The sequence below is a fragment of the Sturnus vulgaris genome, chromosome 10 (assembly GCF_052056855.1).
Source record: "Sturnus vulgaris isolate bStuVul1 chromosome 10, bStuVul1.hap1, whole genome shotgun sequence".
In the NCBI taxonomy this organism is placed as follows: domain Eukaryota; kingdom Metazoa; phylum Chordata; class Aves; order Passeriformes; family Sturnidae; genus Sturnus; species Sturnus vulgaris.
In genome coordinates, this window is record NC_142252.1 from 12,236,644 (window position 1) to 12,251,752 (window position 15,109).

The following is a 15,109-nucleotide window of genomic DNA, read 5'->3' on the forward strand; positions in this document are numbered from 1 at the left end:
ACAGTTCACAGCTGTATTATGTCACCAAATCACATCACAGTGTAATCAAAGATGAATAAAATATTTTTTTTCTTTACCTTAAACGCTTTCCCTGTCAATTACAATCAAAGGACATGATTTCAGGTCTGTCAGTTTGCTGGGTTCTCTCCTACTGATGACTCCAAAACTGTAATCTGCTAAATATAAAATGAATCAGAGAAGTCTTAGAATGATTCTGCTATTAAGAAGAAGAATGTTTTTCTCCCACAGGGGACAGGAAAGTAATTGGTCTTTAAAGAAAGAAATCAAAGATGTTAAAAAATTACCTTTTTTGGTCCTTTCCTCTCCACCTTTGGCTTTTTGGATTTTATTTTTTTTTCTGTGCTTAACCTTCAGCCATTCAGTTTTCTTCTCCCAGGAAGACAGGCATAAGTATTCTAATCAAATCTGTCCAGTTCTGTGTGCCATTAGAGTAAACATTTAACTGGCGTCTTGTTTGCTCCATCACACCTTTTCCCTCGGTATTATTGTCGATTGGGTGCTCTGTAATGGGCAGGCTGTACGCCTGCTGCAACTCCAACTTCTAGGCAGTTTAGTGGCTTGATTACATCATTAACCATAATCAAAAACATTTCCCCAGAATGATTTTAGCTTGGTAGTAAGGACTGCTTCCTTTGATCTCAGTAGCAACATTTTACGATAGGTTGCTCCTCATTTACACTACAAATGCTGGCAAAAATGAAAGTGGTATCTTCCCTAGTAATACCAGATAAAATAAAATAACTGGTTCAGCAGTCATGCCAGCTGCTGTCATTGATGAACAATGGCCTTTTTCTTATAAGAAAAATGTATAAACTGGTGTATGTGTGCGTGCATGTATAGCGAAATTTTCTAATGTATATCCTTGTATCAAACTTAGCAACACATTCTTTTTCAGCATTTGAAATGTGATTTAAACCCTGACATTGGATTGCAGCTTTGCAAAATGTTTTTATTCGCAGCAAAAAAAATTCATCACACCTGCACTGCTTGCAGACTAGACCAAAATTCCGTTTCAGTGCACTGAAGTCTTGACAGAAGCCTCAGAGCAGATGTGGTTTCCAGCATTTCTAATGATGTGTGCCTATTATAAGAATAGTGCAATAGCTACAATTCATATCACTCACCTGCACTATCACAACATCAATTGACCAACCACTCCAAAGCTGAAAATCTACATGGCAACTGTACCTGCCACAGGGAGATTATCCCAGTGCTGTTCTAGAGCACTCACAGCAATACACCACATGCACATAATAAAAATCATGTTTGATCTGTAATGTCTACAGGACCAAGCTAGAGCTGACCCATGTGGGTGGGACAGACAGAGGATGTTCAAAAACCTTTAAACTGGCAGCCCTTGATCTCTCCTGTGCTCTTCCTGTCATATTTTACAATCAGTCTTTTACACTGGATCTAAGGTTTACAGGGGGAAGATGGGACGTGTTTTGTGGCCTGCAGCATGTGCCAAAGGGATAGAAAGGGAAGAATTGTTTTGTGGATCTCTCCAGGCTGTGCATCTTGCTTGACTGCTGGGGATAATGTTTGATGTCCCAGCTGTTCAGACACACACGCCTGCCTTATTCCCAGCCAGCTGATCCAGATGCTGCAGGGTCACAGGACCCTCTCACCTCCCACTGTCAGAGCTGGACAGCCAGGAGCTGGGTGCCTCTAGCTACTCTGGGTCCCAAGTCTCACTTGCCAGCAAATTTTGTAGCTGAAGAGTTTCCCTGAAACCTTATTTCTTTATTATTTTATTCCCATTTCAAAGTAAAAGTGCTGCAAGGTACAAATGACCAACAGGCACTTATCTTCCATATGCTTGCTTCAGGAGCGGTAGAAAAGGAAATTAGTGCCATCTTCTTGTTGGTTAAACCAAACACCTTTTTCTGATGCTCTTCAGTTGCTGATAGTTTTGTTGCCTCTAATATAAGCATGAAAGACGCAGTATAAAAAATCAGAATCTGCTGAAATTGTCACACCATCAACAGTGACAGAGCAATAGGGTTTTCTGGTAATACACTTTCAATTTTCAGAAATGTCAATGGATAAAGGAAAGGTAGAAAGGTGTCAGTGTATAATGGAAGGGTAACTACTGGGCCCTTCCTTGGCAGCTATCCCACCAAGTTATGATGTATTTATGTGGATATTCCCTAAGTTTTCAGAAAAAGAAAAACAAATACAAATACAGTCTCTAGTGGTCAAATTTAAAATGGTCACTTGCCTTTAGTAGGATGATGCTCCACACAATCTACAAGCACGCAGACAGAGAAGCAGACTGCCTGCATCCATCAACTTAGTAAATGCCTCCAGATTAGCAGAAATATTTTGAAACAGCCAATAATTATAAAGGAGTTGCTTGCCATTGCATAATTATTTTATAAACCACATAACATACAACTGTTACTTAGTCACAGAGGCCCTCTTCACACGGTACCATATGGCTAATGGCTTCTACAGCACATCACACCATACTGAGTGCTCCTTCTCATCATACTGTATTGGCTACTGGCTCAGTTTGCTGCTAATGGCTGTGTTACCCTTTCACTGCATGTTTATTTTATGAAATTGTGGCATCTGTTTTTGGTGTTTATTCTAAAATGACATCGCTATGTTCCCAGCCTTAGCCTGAAAATCACCTCAGTATTAATTTCCCATGGTAGATTTAAAAATATATTTTTTGTTATCTTTTTCTTGTGTCTCTGACAAACAAATCTTGACCTTTTTTGCATTTTGATTTAAAGTAAGAAATTTTTTGTTTCTTGAGTTCTGTTCCTGAGTGATTTGCACTGGGTAATATTGGATATTTTCATTCTGGTCATGACAAAGAACCTTTGCCTACACTGACCAAACTGCCAAATATTGAAATACAAATAGTCTTCTTTTTCATTCAGCTCCCAAACACAGTCGTAATCTTTACACAGCTAATATCTAATTCTAGTATGAAAGTACTGTTGCAGGACCTACATATCAGGGCCACACACAGAGGACATTTTTCAGTTTCAGTGGTATCATAGCAGCTGGAATATAATTTAGAAACGAAATAATTATGTGGAACAATGTTGAGCTGTTTCGTAAACTTCCATAACAATACTTTGAATGTGTGACTAGAATTGGAATGGCCCTAGAAATTTTAATTTTGCATCATCAACCAATTTGTCTGAGTCAGGCAAAATATTGATTCCATCCCAGTTACCAACAACAACTAAAGACACAAACAACTTGCATTTGTGCGTCCAGGTCCAACAGAATTTACATCTGACATTGGCCAAGTGTATACTCGGGAACTGGGTCCTTTACAGTCACTCTCTCACAGAAAAACCTTGGAATCTCTTCTGGAGCCACAAGCATTCCTTGACAACAGAAGCAGTAGCAGTCTGTTGGCCAGACAGCCAGATCAAGGGTAGCTACAAGGCTGGCAAAAATGCAAACATTTTGCACTTGCTCCCCCAAGGTGGAGCATGTGGAAATGTGGTGGCAACCATCTGTGTGCAAGTGTTGTGCTGCTGGCCCTTGGTGTAACCTTCACTGTGAGACTGGGAAGTCTGGTTTCAGCATCTGATCCTGCCCTTGTTGAAGCTGGTGACTTGTCTCCCAGGAAGACCATAACGAGCTCTTTGGAGAACAGCCCAGTTTGGAGCTCCTCGGTGTTTCTTACGTTCATTTCCCATGAGCAGTGTCCCATGGGAGGTACCTGGGCAGCCCTACGTGTCCTGGGACTGACTCCTCACCAGCTCTGAGCTCACCTCAGCTCCCTGCACTGGTTCCCCCACAAATGGCCTGTTCTCTCACCCTGCAGGCCAGCACTAAACTGAAACCAATCTAGGCACTCCATCTGCTCACAGATAGCATAGTTACAGGGAGCTAATCAACAAATTCAGGCTTTGGTTATACAGAAAAATTACTCTGATTTTTTCAACTCTTTTGGAGCTGTCTCTGCTGCTCATGGTGTTCCTCAGGTGCTTACAGTAACTGATACCAAGAGAAAGAGAAGAAAGACCCAGCACACCAACTGCCTGCTTAAAACTGTAGGCAGCAACTACAGAGCCTTAACTGCTTCTTAATATGTTCTTAAATTGGTCTGTTCTAGTTTAAAGTGTCTTGTGTTATCTTTTCCTTGTTTGGGGCTTTTTTCTAGATTTCCCACTGTGAAATTGCCTTGGTGAAGCAAAGTCAGAGTGAAACAGCCATGCACAATGTGTGCAGCCTAAACCAGATGATTTCCATGTATCAATCTACACATGGAACTGACAACACTTCCAATTCAGGATTTGGAAAAACCTGGCAAAGCAAAAAAAAAAAAAAAATTACAAGAATGAGGAAGAAGAAAGTGTTTGTTAAAATATCTGATTTCATTCAAAATTCTTGTATAAATAAGTGCAATTTATTACTGATTAGCATGACCTAGTGCTTGTTAAATGGGCATGACTGCAGTTCTGCCAACTGCACTGAAACACAAACGAGTTCCCACAGTAACCTCATACTAATGTTAGCACGACCCGAGTACTACCAGCTGTGCATTTATGCAAAAACCCAACATTTTACTGCATATTTAACAGAAAACACCCACTTTCTGTTTTGCAGGAAATCATATACTTTAAAAGTATTTCTTTTATCTATTTTTCAATTTCAACTTTTGCAAATCTTGGGAAATTATTTAATGGAATAAAAGAAACCAACATAATACATTGAATTATAAAAAATAGGAAGAAAGAAACAATAAGAAAAGAATATATTAAAACTTTTTTTCCCTAGGCATTAGGCAAATAAGGGAAGAGTTGAATTCATAATATATTAGCCAGACAATCTTTCTGCATGTCTTTCATTAAATGAAGATTCATAAGGAACCAATAGATAAACTAAACAATATATACAATAATAAAAAATAAAAAGGACCACCAAGTGGCAATAATAGACCCTTATAGTTTAAATGGACTATTGGCTTCATGGAAAAATATCTTTACATCAGACATTCTGGTCTGTAGAACCATTGGGATGTGCTTTACTGTATTTCTTCTTGTCACATAGATTATGGAATTGTCCTGGGAAACAAAGTTTGACTTTACCTTGTGGTTTCCTTTGCATCTATGATATTTAAATTAAGCGTTATTCAAAAGTTATGCCTCATTTCCTTCCATACCTCTCATTTTTAGACTGCTGTCAAATATTATTTATTAACTCTATTATAGTACCACATTGAAGCCCTAATCAAGATTATGCCCCTACTGTGTTAAATTCTGTACATTATAAAATAAAAGATAATCCTTCTCCAAATTCTTACATGAATATAAGTGAAAGATGTCAGCATAATATCTTATGATAGTGTAAAAAGCTGAACTTTGTCAATAGATGATGGTAAGTCAGTGGCAGAGCTAAGATCAGCATAATTTCTCCATTCCAGTCCCCATTGCTCCCAATCAGCAAGGATGTAATAAGAATGATGGTAAAAATTGTATGAGAGAACTTTTTTTTGTGAGAATTAATTTCATTTTTTATTTTACAGCTATGTGAGTTGTCCCTTTGGACTGACATCTCTGCCGTACAGAAATAAAGTGAATGTAACAGAATGCTTATTAACAGGAAGGAGAAAACGAAAACTTCTTTGTATTAGTTAAAAAGTCATTAATATGAGAGCAAGTATTTTTTCTGCACTATATCATATTCTTCTCTTTTCAGTATCCAAGATCCAGTGGTTCTTCCCTATTCTCTCACTTCATTTTAGACAAGATGGAACCAAGCTCCTTGGTTTTCTTGATCCAGTGGAGCAACAGAGATATTTACATTAAAAGAGGTATGGTTAACCTAAGCAGGAAAAAAAAATCCCCTTCCATACTTTCCCTCTGTTTTTTAAGAGATACAGCATCAGCTAATTAGCAGACAAATAGTTGAATCTGTTACTATTGTGACAAGCTATTTTAACAAATATTATTTATTTTGTTTATATTTATTGTTTATTATTTAGAGGAACTGCATTTGGTGCATAGCATATTAATTTGATCTGCACCTCTCACTGAATTCCTTGCTCCTAGCTTCCTTTAAAATAATAGCAATCAGTACAGAACGGTAGTTCTTCCAATAGGATTAGAATTTATGTTGATATTTTTCTTTAACTACACAATGAAAAGGTTTAATTCCTGAAAGAAAACATCTAAGTTGTCACACTATACTGGAAATAGCCATATTGGACATTAACAGCAGCAAGTAGAACTGGGATGATGACTTAAAACTGTTTCCAAATGCAGACACGGACAAAGAACTACTTTCACAAAAACAATTCCTGTTAAATAATTCTTGAAGTACCTAAACTTAGTCAAGAACTTGGATATGGAATCAGATAAATCCTACTGTCTACAGCTAGGTCTAGGCATCTGCATTTAACAAGAACCTCAATACTTTTTACAGATGAATTGTAGCTGAGAGATATGCAGGCTGAAGAGCCCTTCAGAGTCTGTTCCAATGAAAATATTGTCTAAGTACATAAGCATTAGAGCTGAACAAATAATTCTCTATGAATAATTTATCTGATTGATTTCCCCTTTTTATTCTCTCCCTCTTCAGAAGCTATGCACGGACAGAACAAAAAGTATATTGAATTTATTCATTATTTGAAATTATTCACAATCTTGTTCAGTGAATAATTCTAGGCCTGCAAATCCTTTGAACTGTGGACTTTGAGTAGCTAATTTGCAGCTCACACCATAAAGTGTGTAATAACGAACTAACTAGCTAGCCAAGCACAGTTTTTAATTGGAAGAGTCTGACATCTGAATGAGTCCTGTTTGAAATTCAGTCCACTAGGTGTACAAATGTTCAAGCTAAAAAGTCATATTTCACAGCCATTTTTGCTACTTCAGTGCAAGTGTTCCAAAGATGGATTTGAAGTATTTGGATACAAGGCTGCCCATTCACAGAGTTCTGACAGTGCCCCCCTCTTCTAATGAACCTTAGCAATACATAGATCAACCTATTAATGAGCAGAAACATTCCACTTAGTATGAAAACACATATCAATAAGACTAATAAGAATGTTCACATGATAATTTTTGCATTACTGAGCATTCACATGGACAAAGTAAGGAAAGAAAAAATATTGCCTTGAAAAAGTGCAAACACTGAGTCGAGCCTTCTAAGTCTTCACAGAGCCAGAACAACATTTTTTTTTTGTGCCCTCTTCCTCTCTGTTTTCTTTACTCCTATCTGTCCTTGGCAGAATCATCGGTTTTTAAAGTGAACTTCTTCTGGATCTCCATATCACTCTTCTCCTTGAAAGACTGGCTACAGAGAGCTGATCAAAACAGAGGGCAGGTAGACAACCAGGGCAGGATTTCAAAAAAGGCTTTAGCATGCTTTAAAGTGTTTCAGCGAGGGGCTTGCTGAGGTCAGAGGCAGCATTAACTGGAATTTGCCACTTCTTTGGTGTTTCTGGGAATCTCTAGAGGTTTTCTCATAGCCTACCTTTGAACTTCAAACTTCTAGTAAGCTGGTGTATATCTCACTCCACAGTTTTGATTGTGAATCTAACCAAAGAAAGAAGCTAGAGTTTATTTACCAGCCATCAATCAGCAAATAAATTATTTACAGATGTCTTCATTTATTTGACTCTTTCATTTATTTACTTACAGCTACAGCAAATACCACCACCAGACAGTGTCCAGATGGAAAACAATTACCCCACACTGGAACCGTATGCTTCCTAAGAGAAGTTGAGAAATTATTTGAATTTCAGACAGAAACAATTAGAAGTAAATTTAGGCCTGTTTTTGCAAGAAACTTCCCTTTGGACACAGATGCTATTAAATCTTTCTGACATATCACAAAGAAAAAACATATTTGACCTTCAGAAAGAGGCTTAGGATACTGTAAGTCCAAACTGAATTATAATCCTGTGTAAGTGGCAGCTCAAGTGCAGACTCTGATCTGTGCACTGTGTCAAGTACAAGAGTAACCAAGCCATGTAGTTTATCCACATACATGTCACCTGAGGCTGATGTTGACATGCTAAATGCAGTATGTCGAATTCATAAGGTGAGAAGCACTTTGATTACACCAGAAAAGAAATTATTAGAATAGTTCTAGTAGATTAAATTTGAATATAAAACCTAAGCAATTACTTGAAGTTGCTTAGTACAGTCTATAACTACTTACAATTATAACCACTGAGATAAAATGGGAGCACAGTGAGATTGATCTAATACAGATAAGTAGAGATGACAAGGAAGAATATATCTCTATACTCTTCACTGTCATCTCACACACATCACAAATCCAGGGAAGTAACAGTTCTGCAGTAATATCCACCACTGGGAGTTTGCAGCTTGAGACCTTCTTCTCTGCATTTCCAGACTGTGTTGAAACAGAATCCAGACAATCATCTGGATCATTAGAGTCCAAAGCTCTACAGACCCCACATCGTTGCTCAAATGGTAGAAATGATAGCTTTCATCTGCACTCCTCCAAATCCAGACACGTTGTCATTTGTTCCTGCTGTGGCATTGTATTTTGAACTTCAGGTTTCACGGGGTTGTGCTTTACAGGCAAAATAGATCCCTTGTAATTCTAGAGAAAAATTAAACTAATTCAATTTCCAAACATCATTTAAAGATGTTTGTGTTCCCAGATACGTGGTCATTTGGAGGGATGGCTCTTTTTTCAGTCCTGGCTCTTTCTGTTACTTCTTTCAGGTGATACAATGGCATAGAACACTTGCAAGAATTCTCCCAAGGAATGATATTAGATGGCAGCTTGAAATCTAATGCAGTGCTTAGGTATTTAAAGAAATAAGTATTCAGGAAACAGACTCTATGTAATAAAAAGAGCACAAAGCTGTACTAGAAAGAACTGTATGGCCATCTTGTTTAAATAAGAGACAAGAAGATGATCAACATCATGCCTTATTAATAATAAAACTGGAAGTCATAACTGTGGAACTAATCTATCTTGGAGGGAAGAGTATATTTCTGTATTTCCTGTCTTGGAGGGAAGAGCAGATTTTTGCCACATAAACTGCTCTCTACATCCAAAAAGATGGGTTTCATCAGAAAGCTTATTTCTTGTTATAAAGAAGCTGAAATATTTTGGAGGTTTGCCAGACATCATGAAAAGCTGGGTGTCCTAGGGATTTCTTCATATCAAGGACTACGTGTCCCATTACAAGAGAGGGAAGAAGGATAAAAACTTGAAAATCCTTCCACATACAAATTCCAAAAACTTGAAAAATAGTACTTCACTTTCTAGGAGATTCAAAGGTGTTTTTCATAATTGAACCAAGCAGGAGATCAAGTCTATTAAACCAAAAGTGGTTTGGGCCAGGACACCAAACACAGTAGAATTTCAGAAGGCTTATCTATAGGGAGGCAAAGAGACATTTCTTTAGTTCTTTCTGTCCAGGAATCTGGGAGCTGGCTTTGCCTTGGTTGACTTTCCCTAACAGAATGCGGATCAGCATGGAATGCTTCACTTCTGGATGCTGCTACGTAAGGATGGAACATGGCTTGTCAACCATAGACTCCAGCTGATATATGCAGAATTTAACAGCTCTGAAATCCTTCACTTGCCAAGCATCTTCAGAAAATTCCATTATGCAGACAGAAGGTGATCACCATAAATTTAATATCTTACAGATCCTTTTTCTGTTATTCACAATCAGCCTTTTACATTTTCAGCTCACGAAGGTACTGATGGGATTCACTAAACAGTATAGAAAGTAAATTTATTTACGCCTTCAGTTATATTCCAATATTAGTTTACAAATATGAAGCTGAGTCTCTGATCATAAGCAAACACAATATACTTAGAAAATGAAATCACTCTATCAGTGGTACAGTTTCAAGCTGCAATTTTCTTTCCTTTTTTTGTTTTGTTTTTCTGATATAGAATTACTTTTTTCCAAGGCTAAATAAGTAGCAGATGGGTCAATCTTTAGGTCACAAGTTCTATCTTTTCATTGCCAGGTAATATTCATAGCACAGCAGGGCTAAATGATGCTCTGCAGTTTGAGGACATTTGATGGAATCTTTGCTGTGATTACTTTAAGTGGTGACATTTAAGTGGCACGAAGTGGACATCTAAATCTTTGGATTTTGGAATGAAAACTATTGAGGGAAGATATTTTCAGTGGCTGGCACAAATGAGCACCCATTAATCATCTTCCTTTTCAACTAACCTTGTTTGCATTGCCCAAAATTAAACAATTTAAGTAATTTTGACACAATACCATCCTTTTAAAGATTGAGTAACTTTTTAGTTCCTGACACTACTCTGAATAGGGAAACCCAAGACTGGAGACACCACCCAAAATGTGGCCTCATCAGTACTAATCAGTTCTAATCAGAGAGGAAGAATCACGTCCTTCTCTCCCCTGGCAACACTCTTCCAAATGCATTATTGACTGATGTCCAATTTGGTGCCCACCAGGACCTCTTGGGTCTTCTCTTTCCAGCTGCTTGGACTGTGTTGGTGCCTGCAATTATTCCTTCACAGGGGCAGAACTTTGCCTTTCTCTTCGTTGAACTCCGTGAAATTCCTGTCAACTCATTTCTCCAGTCTGTTGATGCCCTGGAAAAGAGCCCACAGCCATCTGGTTTATCAGCCACTCTGTTCTGTATCAGCCACAAACCTGCAGAAGGTGGTTGCACTGTCCCATCACACAGATCACAGATGCTGAACACTGCCCACCTCAGCACTGAGCAGGGGGATACACCATGGCCCTTCACCTGGGCATTGTGCTGCTGCTTTATAACTCAATGCAAATTGCTCCGAGTGACCTTCTTGTCTTCAGATCATTGGAAATGGTTTCCATTCAGCAGCAATTGTCGGGGTTCTTTTCTTGATAGTACTCACCTCAACATTTTTGATGGATTAAAAAAATCTTTTCTTAATACTGGTGCATTAATGAGAATAAAAAAGAATAAGACAAGTGGAAAAATACTCCAGATCTTTAAAGGTAGGGCAGAAATCTAAGCTATGATAAATTGTAATTTTCTCAATTAAAGACTTATGATGAAAAATCAAATTCTGAGAGAAATTATTAAAAAAAGTTTAGATTTTAATTACACTTGATCAGAAAAATATTTTAAAATGTTGAAGTAATTTCCATCTTGAAGATTGAGAATTATCATGGTGTCTTTATGGCAAAATCCTTCTTGCTCTCTTCCAGTTGTTTCTTGCCTGGGATTGTTTATATGTTTAACAGAGTAAATCTTTTTCTAGTGAAATCATTAACATAAATCATAAAAATTACAATTTCTCTAATGAATAATTAAAAAGTACAAATTTGAACAACATAAAACTTTCTAACCAAATTCTCTTCTGATGAACAGTTTTGTGCTGACTCCACTTACACAGAATTTAAAAACATTAAAAAGGGGTAAAGTCTGGAGTCTTATTTTTGCTGAGGTCTAATATTTTTTTTGCTGAAAAAGTGGTGGAAATCACATCCTGTAAGTGCTGGTTCTGCATTAGGAACCCATTGGTTGTGATCAACAGGAGGAGGAGGCTCCAGCCACCCCTCACTCTCCTCTGGTGTTGTTGCTATGGCAATGCTGAGCATCAGATTAGACCAGCTGTACAGAGTGACATGCTGTGTGCTCCCCAAGCCCCGACTTTGCTCTTTCTTTTGTTGTTATTTTTATTAAAATAGCAATAAAGATTGTTTGCACTGAACATGTGTAATAATAATGTGTGAAAGAATAAACTCATTAGACAGGAAAGGTATAGTTAAGACAAAAATCTCATGGCAATTAAAAAGAAAGATATGCTGTATATGTGACAAACCTTCACATACCAAGACAGGGCCAAAAACGGAATGAAAACATCTCTGCAATCACATTAGCACATTAACATTCATCACTGGTGTTTAGGGTTTTTAAACTCTCCTTTCAATCCATTGTCAAAGACAGGCACAAACTCTGCAGCACTGGCCCAAAGTGGTGTAGAACAATCTAAAAACAGGTTACCATAAGCCTACAATGGAAGTCTTCCAAGTAACTTGGAGCAGCTTAAAAGAGAAAATTATAGAACAGTAATTAATAAATGACAGACCAAAACTTCACTTACGTTGCCTGTTGGATTTTTCACCTTAAAAACGACATTTGGTGACTTTCACTTATCTACTCTTCCTTAAAGGCTGCTTATGTTTAGCATTAATGTGGGGTAGGGTCACAAATTAATGGTGAAATCCCCTCTCTGCCTACATATACAAAGACTAGCATCTTTGCTCTAGCCAAGGAACACACAGTTTTAAGAATTTGCAAGTTTCAGAGATGCCCATGCTGAAAGATGCACATTCTGAGAAAAAGATAATCCAGAAAAGGTTCACTGCTGTCTGTCCTGTGCAGCTGATCTCTGTCCTCTTGGTAACTCAGGGTCTAGCTGGCACATTGGCAGTGTTTTGCAAATTCCATGCACTCTTTTAATACTTAAGTACGGTGACTGAACAGCTTTTACTTAGCAGGTTTCCTCAATAAAACCCCAATCAAGCTGAAATAAATTGTTTAATCCATGACTTGGTCTAAGGCCAGGTCAAGTTGGTCTCATTTATCATCTTTTTAAGGTGGAGTTTTTAAATATGGACAGATGATACAGCTCCAAGTGTTGGAACCCATATGGAAAAGGTATGGCTGCATTACTAGTACCAGGTCACTGTTAATACCTCTTTGCCAAAGTAGCAGAACACAGCGCCTGGTCAAACATAAAAGCCTTTGAAGGCTCTTATGGGAATTCAGTTAGACTTTCACTGTGTAAATGCACAATTTGTTTCTACTATATAGACCTTGAAATGAGGTAGATCCCAAAGGCCATAGGAAAACATCTGCAAGATCCTGTATGGGTCAAATATTCTACTGATGTGATTTTCTCTTTGAAAATTGGTTTACAGATGGTTAGCAAGGTGTTCACAGTGTTCAGTTTTATTATTTCATTGTTGGCATTTGTATCCAGTGCTCTGAAATAACTTTGTGGATTCAATACAATAACTACTGCCCAAAGGAAACATTGTTCAGTTACGTGAGGAAATTAAAGCAAGCCATTTCATTTCTTTTATTACCATTTATTTACTTTTCTCCATATGTAAAGTCCGAGAATTTAGAATAGAATTTCAGCAGAATTGCTCTTTTTGAAGCCCAATCCTGCTACTTTTACTTTCTTGGCATTGGCCAGATTTATTAGCCAGATTCTGCAGAACAATTCTTTGTCCTGTTGTGTATCACCCTCCAACTCTGGCTCTTCATCAATACAAGTAGCCCAAGGAGAGCAGCGCCACTGAAACAGAGATCATCAGGGGAAGAGCAGCTTTTTTAAGAGCTCTTGTCCCAGAAAACAAGAACTATGGATGTGGACATTGTCTACAGAGAAGATGATCAGAAAATGGTAGGTTCAAAAGAAATATTATTTTTTTCTCCATGACAAGACAGGGAATAATTTCTTAAGTTGTTGTTTACTGTCAAGAAAACTTTGACTGAGTGAAGATGTTCATCTTGGGAATTGCCTTATTTTGTTTAAAATAGTCAAGACAATTAGGCTGCATTTCTAATCTCTGCCTAATACTAGGAGTTGCTTTAAATTTGGGCGTCCTTAAAAGGTCTCAATTTACCTTGTAACAGCAACACTGGGGTCTCAAAAGTGCAAGTGTCGACACTAAGTCAGATGTGTTCTGTGGCAAACAGCCAAGAAAATCCAGTGCTGAATCTCAGTTAAACTAATAAATCTGAAGAATTAATACCCTGATCATAATCATGATCAGCTGTCAGGCAAAGGAATGTAATTCATTAAACAAAAATGGGTTATTTCTTTCTGATTGTTTTAGCTGTGTGTATCTGTTTTGGACTCACAGAAAGCTGGACCATGAGAAAGATTGGTTTTTCCCTTCTTCTTTCCCATTTATTAAAAATGTGCTTGATAAATAAAATCTGAGGGGGCAGGAAGAAGAAAATATATTATGCCTCAAAGGAAAGATAAATTTGCTGGATGCAAGAGAAAAAAATTATAATACTTTTCCATGTGGAAATAATACAGCTAACAGCCAGTACTTCAGATCAGCATCATATGTTGTATATGAAATACTCATCTAACATGGGGGATTGTGCAGCCAACTCAGCTAACTCCAGTGTCAGCATGCAGGCTCAACTCTACCTTGCCTTTGCTTGGAAAAGGTGACACTGAAGTTTTTGGAGGGTTTGGAGGGGTTTTTTTAAGCTTAGCTAAATCATCATTTTAAAAATATAAACAAACAGAAATATGTCTTCACATCAAATAAAAGCGATTTGGGTTTAACAGACATCTATCTGCCCTTTTCCAGGCACTGCAGGAGCCCTGCAAAGCAAATGGAATTTGGGGTAGGAGAAAGAGCACTAGGATTTTTTTGTGTTTGCCACACTTCAATTAGTTTTGGTTGTAAATCAGTCCAGTCCTTATATTTCTGCTGGCTCTGACTTAGGCTCACCACACCTCAGTTAGAACACCTGCAGCTCCTCACTTCATGGCTGATGTGAGGGGGTACAGAGCTGCACAGGGCAAAGGAGCCTGATTTAATTACCTAGATGAGGTGCTCTGAGCATAATCAGGATAAATTAAGGGAGTCTGATTAATTTTGTTGCATATCTGAGAGAAAACGCGTTCTGTGTTGTTGGTAATGTGGTGCAGTTGTTTCACACTACCTGCGGGCCCCTCAGACTGTGCCAGAAATGGTGCCAGCTTTGGGAGAGGAAAATCAAGGCTTCACATGATAACTTGCACCACCCTTACTCGAAACTGGGATGGCTGCACTCCAGCTTGGAGCAAACAAAAAGTGAGTACTGCAAAAGTGCATGTGTGGCAGCACACTTAGCATTTTTATAATAATGGCTCACTGCAACAATATTTCTAATATTTTTCACTCTTTTTTGTCATGAAAATAGATTAGCGATGCATTTTATGATTTTCCAATACTGTTTCTTGCAAGGCTCAGGCTTTCTGCTCAGACTAGCTTCTCTTAACTTCTCTTCTGTGAGCTGAGCTCCAGTCTGCTCTATGAAGAATGCTGCATGTTGAATATTCATCTGTGTTTCTCCTCAGTCCACCTCCAGATTTCTGATTCTTGTAATTCATGACAAAGATT

General features: G+C 37.9%; 1 protein-coding gene across 1 annotated transcript in view; it reads right to left on the reverse strand.

Moving 5' to 3' along the window:
- The window catches only part of LOC148222649 (uncharacterized), a 71,011-nt gene that overhangs the window by 43,986 nt on the left and 11,916 nt on the right, over positions 1-15,109 (reverse strand). The window lies entirely within an intron of this gene.